This window comes from Saccopteryx bilineata, chromosome X (genome assembly GCF_036850765.1).
Source record: "Saccopteryx bilineata isolate mSacBil1 chromosome X, mSacBil1_pri_phased_curated, whole genome shotgun sequence".
In the NCBI taxonomy this organism is placed as follows: Eukaryota; Metazoa; Chordata; class Mammalia; order Chiroptera; family Emballonuridae; genus Saccopteryx; species Saccopteryx bilineata.
This window is the reverse complement of record NC_089502.1, coordinates 9,265,818-9,272,155: the sequence shown is the minus strand read 5'-3', so window position 1 is coordinate 9,272,155 and position 6,338 is coordinate 9,265,818. Positions and strand designations below refer to the sequence as shown.

The 6,338-nt window shown below is 38.1% G+C and overlaps 1 pseudogene; it reads left to right on the top strand.

The window, feature by feature from the left end:
* The first annotated feature begins 5,026 nt into the window (after window positions 1–5,026).
* On the top strand, window positions 5,027–5,679 carry LOC136316895 (NADH dehydrogenase [ubiquinone] 1 beta subcomplex subunit 8, mitochondrial pseudogene; annotated as a pseudogene).
* Window positions 5,680–6,338: the final 659 nt, after the last annotated feature.

Below are 6,338 nucleotides of genomic sequence, written 5' to 3'. Positions count from 1 at the left end.
ATTGTTGAATTTGGTGGCATATAGTTTTTCATAGTATTCTACAATAATTCTTTGTATATCTATGATGTCTGTGGTGATTTCTCCTGTTTCATTTTGGATTTTGTTTATATGAGTTCTTTCTCTTTTTCCTTGGTGAGTCTTGCCAAGGGTTTGTCAATTTTGTTGATCTTTTCAAAGAACCAGCTCTTTGTTCTATTAATTTTTCTATAGTTTTTCTGCTCTCTATTTTATTTATTTCTGCTCTGAATTTTATTATTTCCTTTCTTCAGCTGGTTTTGGGTTGTCTCTGTTCTTCTTTTTCTAGTTCCTTAAGGTGTGAAGTTAAGTGGTTCACTTGGGCTCTCCATTGTTTGTTCATATAGGCTTGAAGTCATATGAACTTCCCTCTTATTACTGCTTTTGCTGCATTCCAGAGATTCTGATATGTCATATTGTCATTTTCATTTGTCTGTATATATGTTTTGATCTCTGTGTTTATTTCTTATTTGACCCATTCATTTTTTAAAAGTATGTTGTTTAGTTTCCACATTTTTGTGGGGTTTATTCCCTCTTTTTTAGAGTTGAATTCTCATTTTAAGATTTTATAATCAGAAAATATGCTTAGTACAATTTCAATTTTTCTGAATTTCCTGATGTAATTTTTGTGGCCCAACATATGATCAATTCTTGAGAATTATCCATGTACACTAGATAAAAATGTATACTCTGTCACTTTGGGATGAAGTGTCCTGTAGATTTCTATCGTATCCAGGTGCTCTAGTGTTTCATTTATGGCCAATATATCTTTATTGATTTTCTGTTTGGATGACTGATCTAGAGCCATCAGCAGTGAATTGAGGCCTCCAAGTATGATTGTATTTTTGTCAGTTTTCGTTTCAAGGTTAATAAGTTGGTGTCTTATATATTTTGGTTCTACTTGGTTTGGTGCATATTAAGAATTGTTATGTCTTCTTGATTCAGTGTCCCCTTAATCATTATGAAATGACCATTTTTTCTCTGAGTAGTTTTCCTGTCTTGTAGTCAGCATTATTAGATATGAGTATTGCTACGCCTGCTTTTTTTTTGGATGTTATTTGCTTGGAGTATTGTTTTCCAGCCTTTCACTTTGAATTTGTTTTTATCCTTGTTGCTTAGGTGAGTTTCTTTTAGGCAGCGTACAGTTCTATTTTCTTTTTTAATCCATTCTGATACTCTGTGTCTTTTTATTGGTGGGTTTAATCTGTTTACATTTAGTGTAATTATTGACACTTGTGGGTTCCCTATTGCCACTTTATACATTGCTTTCTGTTTGTTTTCTATCTTGTTTGATTCTTCTCTTTTCTTTTTCTATCATTTGTTGTTTTTTTGTTTGTATTCCATACTTCTTTCCTCTGTTGCTACCTTTTTTAAGTCATGTGCTTCTGTGGTGGTTTTTTCAAGGGTGGTTACCATTAAGTAATGAAAAAGGTACCTACCATATTCATTGTAGTTCCCTATGTTATGAGTGTTTCTGCACTTTATCATCCTTTGTTACTGTTAATCTCCATCCTCTCCCCGTTTTTTTGCTTTTGTTGTCACAGTTTAAATTTGGTTTTATTGTGTTTTTGGTGGAGCTTTTACTTGTGGTTTTGTTCTGTTTTGTTCTTTGAATCTGGTTGGAAAACCCCTTTTCTATTTCCTGTAGTCATCGAGGGGGTTTCCGATGATAAATTCCCTCATTTTTTCTGTGTTTCTGAATGTTTTTATTTCTCCTTCATATTTGAAGGATAACTTTAATGTGTATAGTATTCATGGCTGGAAGTTCCTCTCTTTCAGGGCTTTAAATATTGGAGTCCACTCTATTCTAGCTCATGGAGTTTCTGCTGAGAAATCTGATGATAATCTAATAGGTTTTCCTTTATATGTTGTATTCTCCTTTTCCTTGGCTGTCTTGAGATATTTTTCTTTGTTGTTGGTTTGTGCCATTTTCATTATGATGTGCCTTGGAGTAGGTTTATTTTGGTTAAGAAAACTTGGTGTTCTGTTTGCTTCTTGAATTTGGCCTTTAGTTCTTTCCACAGGCTTGGTAAGTTCTTATCTATTATTTGTTTGAATATATTTTCCATTTCATTTTCTCTCTCTTCTCCCTCTGATATACCTATTATTCTTATGTTATTCTTTTTGATTGAATCAGACAATTCCTGTAGGGCTTTCTCTTTTTTTTTTAATTTTTGAGTCTCTTTCTTCTTCTCTCTGATGTGCCTGAAGTTGCTTGTCTTCTATGTCACTAATCCTACCTTCTATTTGGCCTGTTCTATTAGCTAAGTTTGTTACCTTGTTTTTCAGTTCATGGATTGAGTTTTTCATCTCCGTTTGATTTGTTTTTATATTTTCAATTTTCTTGGTAATATATCCTTTTCTTTCATTGAGTTGTTTTCTGGTCTCCCTAAACTGCCTTTCTGTGTTTTCTTGTATATCTCTGAGTATTTTTAGGATTTCCATTTTAAATTCTCTGTCATTTAGCTCCAAGGTTTCCAATATATTAAATTTTTTCTCCATAGATTTTTCCACATTTACCTGTGCTACTTCTCTATCTTTTGTATCCATGATATTCAATTTTCTTTTTCTTAATTGCATCTGAGGGTGGTCTTGTTGATAGCACTAATGAGAATTAATAATGAATAAAAAGGAAAAAAATGGAAAAAACTCACAAAAAATAATTTATTATTCTCCCTCCTTTTCTTTCTTCTCTTCCCCTCCTCTTTAGGAAAATATCGTGATGAACTGTGAATTATATTATGCTATATGGAACAAAAACTGCCTATAATGGAGGGCCTGTGTTGGGGGGAAGTGTTCAAGGGGCAAAAAGGAAAAAGGGACCCAGAAAATGCAAAAAAAGGAAAAACTTGGGTCAAGTATAAAATGAATTGCTTGTAAGTGATGGTCAACTAAGAGATATAATGAGAGAGATAAGAGGAAAACAGGAAAAATGAAAAAAATAACTATTGTATTAAGTGGAGCAAAAACTAAATAGAATGGAGATTCTGGGTTGAGAGGAATGCTAGTGAGTTAAAAAGCAAAGTAAAAAGCACCCAAAATGCCACAAAAAAAACTTGAGTCCCAAATTAAATAATTTGTTTATGATTGAGGATTGAATGAGAGGAAAAGTAAAAGGAGAAAAAAAGAAACTAATAGAGAGGGAGAAATAAGAAAAAGGGGAAAGAAAAATAAAAAAAGAAAAAACAAATAGAGAGAGAATTAAGGGTTTTGAAGTGTAACTCTCATGGACAGTAAAGAGAAAGAAAAGAAATAAAATGTAACTGTTATGGGTAGTGTAGTTCAAGAAGAGGACAGAATAAGATGGGCAGAGAATAAAAGGACCAAGGTGCAGGAAATAAAAAAATAATAATAAAGGCAAGAAGATGAAAGAAACAAAAAAATAGTGGAACAAGTTAAAAATCTATGAATTTTTCTTGATTTTGAGAGGTTAACTTCTTCCTTTTTCTTTCCTCTCCCTCTTTCTGGTCAGTGACTCTGTACTCCAAGCTCTGCCCCTGTGGCATGCTTAGGTAGAGATTTGCAGTTAATGAGACTCTACAGCGATGTCATATATTAGGCTTCAGTATCATTGGTAGTCAAGGTTTGTTAGCATTTGCAGGCTTTGACAATGAGAGAGTCCATTTTCCCTGAGCCTCTCTCCTAGTCTCTCCTTCCTGAATTATCTGCCTGATGATTCAGCTATGAGGCTGCCACTGCCTCTGCCTGTGGAGTAAGAAGCTCAAAGAGCTGGCAAATCCCCACTCTATCCTCACTCAACGCAGGGCTCTGGGTAAGGCTCTGGCAGTTAGAGTCGCCAGCATAATCACATGGGGCTGGGAGGCAATTGCTATCAAGGTGACTCTCTATGAGCCTCCAGGCCTGTTCAGCATGCCTAGCACTCTGTGGGACCACTCTCCCCAGGTTTTCTGAACTTTGTAACCCGTTTTGGCTGGGAAGAAGATGCCCTAGTCACTGCCTGCAGTACAGGAGGTCTTAACATTTGCTAAGTCACGCTTTTTAACATATATCCCTGAGTATGAAAGCTCTGCCAATCAAAAGTTGCCCCCACACCTTTAGCAAGAGGCACTAAAAATATCACACCTCTTGTCTTAGATTGCTGAACTGAGAGAGATCTTGTCAATTAGAGCCACATAGGTCAGTTTGGAGGTAAGCAGACTGTGGGTTATCTAATTTCAGCTATTGGATCCACCAATCTGCTCCAGAAAGGACTGCAAGCTGCGTGCACGCCCCTCCCCGATGCTTGATTGTTAGATTGAATGGCTGGGTGAGGCGCCCCACCCACCCAGAGAAGCTCGGGTGTAGGGAAGTGAGCTTTGGCACACTCACCATGCTCCACTGGCAGCTACTGCTCGCAATGCGCACATTTGCTTGCAGTATGGGCATTTGCTCACGTGGGCAGATTCACCACAGGCACACTCTTTCCTTGGTCTGAATGAATGTCCCTGCTGTAGCCTAGCTTCCTCCACACCCTTAGCCCCTGACTCTCAGTTCCAAGTGAAAGCAGCCTTTGCTCAGGTTAGTGAGGAAAGCAGAGTGTTCCTTTGTCTGACTTAATTCCTTCAGGGTTGATTATATATATTGTCAATTTTTTACTCGATCCTACCTTTGCCTTCAGTGTATGGAACTCCCAGACGCTCCAAGGATAGATTTTTTTGTCTCTGGTTGGTGAACTCCTTGAAATTTTGGAGAGATTTGTCGGTCACACTCCTCATCACGCCATTTCTTCGACGTCACTCTACTCAGAGTTTTCTTAACCCCAACAAACCTACTCCAAGGCACATCATAAAGAAATTGGCACAAACCAAAGACAAAGAAAAAAATCTCAAACAAGATTTTTTGAGGAAAACAAGAATACAACGTATAAAGGAAGGCCTATTAGATTATCATCAGATTTCTCAACAGAAAATCTACAAGCCAGAAGAGAGTGGACACCAATATTTAAACTCCTGCAAGAGAGGAACTTTCAGCCAAGAATACTATACCCATCAAAGCTATCCTTCAGAGGTCAAGATGGCGGCGGCCGGGGCGAGGGTCCTGGGAGTCCGAATGCTGCAAAGGGCAGCCCGGAACATGGTGCCGCTGGGTGCACGGGCAGCCTCCCACATTACCAAGGACATGCTCCCGGGGCCCTATCCCAGGACCCCAGAAGAAAGGGCTGCTGCTGCCAAGAAGTATAATATGCGAGTGGAAGACTACGAGCCGTACCCGGATGATGGCATGGGGTATGGTGACTACCCAAAGCTCCCTGACCGCTCACAGCATGAGAGGGATCCATGGTATGACTGGGACCACCCAGACCTGAGATTAAACTTTGGTGAACCGATTCACTGGGACCTAGATATGTATATCAGGAACCGTGTGGACACATCCCCCACGCCTGTTTCTTGGACTGTCATGTGTAAGCACCTCTTCGGCTTCGTGGCCTTCATGGTGTTCATGTTTTGGGTAGGGGAGACTTATCCCTCCTACCAGCCCGTGGGGCCAAAGCAGTATCCTTATAATGATCTCTACCTGGAACGAGGCGGTGATCCATCCAAAGAACCTGAGCCTGTGGTTCACTATGAAATCTGAGGCTTCGTGGGCTCTGTGCCCCCTAACTGACTCCCTCATTCCTAGAGACTTAACCTTAAAGAAATCCCTAATAAAACTTAGTGTTGTGAAAAAAAAAAAAAAAAAAAAAGCTATCCTTCAAATACAAAAGAGAAATAAAAACATTCACAGATACAGAAAAGATGAGGGAATTTATCATCAGAAAACACCCACTCCAGGAATTACTAAAGGTGGTTTTCCAACCAGATTCAAAGAACAAAACAGAACAAAACCACAAGTAAAAGCTCCACCAAGAACAAAATAAAACCAAATTTAAACTGTGAGAACAAAAGCAAAAAAAGGGGAGAGGACACAGATTAACAGTAGCAAAGGATGATGCAGTGCAAAAGTACTCACAAGATAGTGCACTACAATGAACAGGGCAGAAACCCTTTTCATTACTTAATGGTAACCACCCTTGAAAAAACCACCACAGAAACACATGATTTAAAAAGATAGCAACAGAGGAAAGATGTATGGAATATAAACAAACAAATACAAAGGATAGAAAAACGAAAGAGAAGAATTAAATAAGAAACAAATCTAACAGAGAGCAATGTATAAAATGGCAATAGGGAACCCACAAGTGTCAATAATTACACTAAATGTAAACAGACTAAACTCACTAATAAAAAGGCACAAAGTAGCAGAATGGATTAAAAAAGAAAAGCCAACTGTATGCTGCCTACAAGAAACTCATCTAAGCAACAAGGATAAAAACAAATTCAAAG